The sequence below is a fragment of the Lonchura striata genome, chromosome 2 (genome assembly GCF_050655825.1).
Source record: "Lonchura striata isolate lonStrDom1 chromosome 2, ASM5065582v1, whole genome shotgun sequence".
Lineage (NCBI taxonomy): Eukaryota > Metazoa > Chordata > Aves > Passeriformes > Estrildidae > Lonchura > Lonchura striata.
Genome location: NC_140704.1, coordinates 73,558,098 through 73,558,305, shown reverse-complemented (window position 1 = coordinate 73,558,305; position 208 = coordinate 73,558,098).

The window sequence follows — 208 nt, the reverse complement described above, 5'->3', positions numbered from 1 at the left end:
GAGGTCCACTATATGATTAACGGCATACCTCTTACTTAGAAGTGTACTTGTTTTTGTCCTATTAATCTATCAGTGAGATAATACTTAAAATATAAACAATCAACAGCTCAAGTAACAACATTAATATAAGATCCACAGTAAAGTACAAGTACATGACAAGAAATATGTATGACTCAGGTCTACCTTTATCAATGAAGTCAGTGAATAT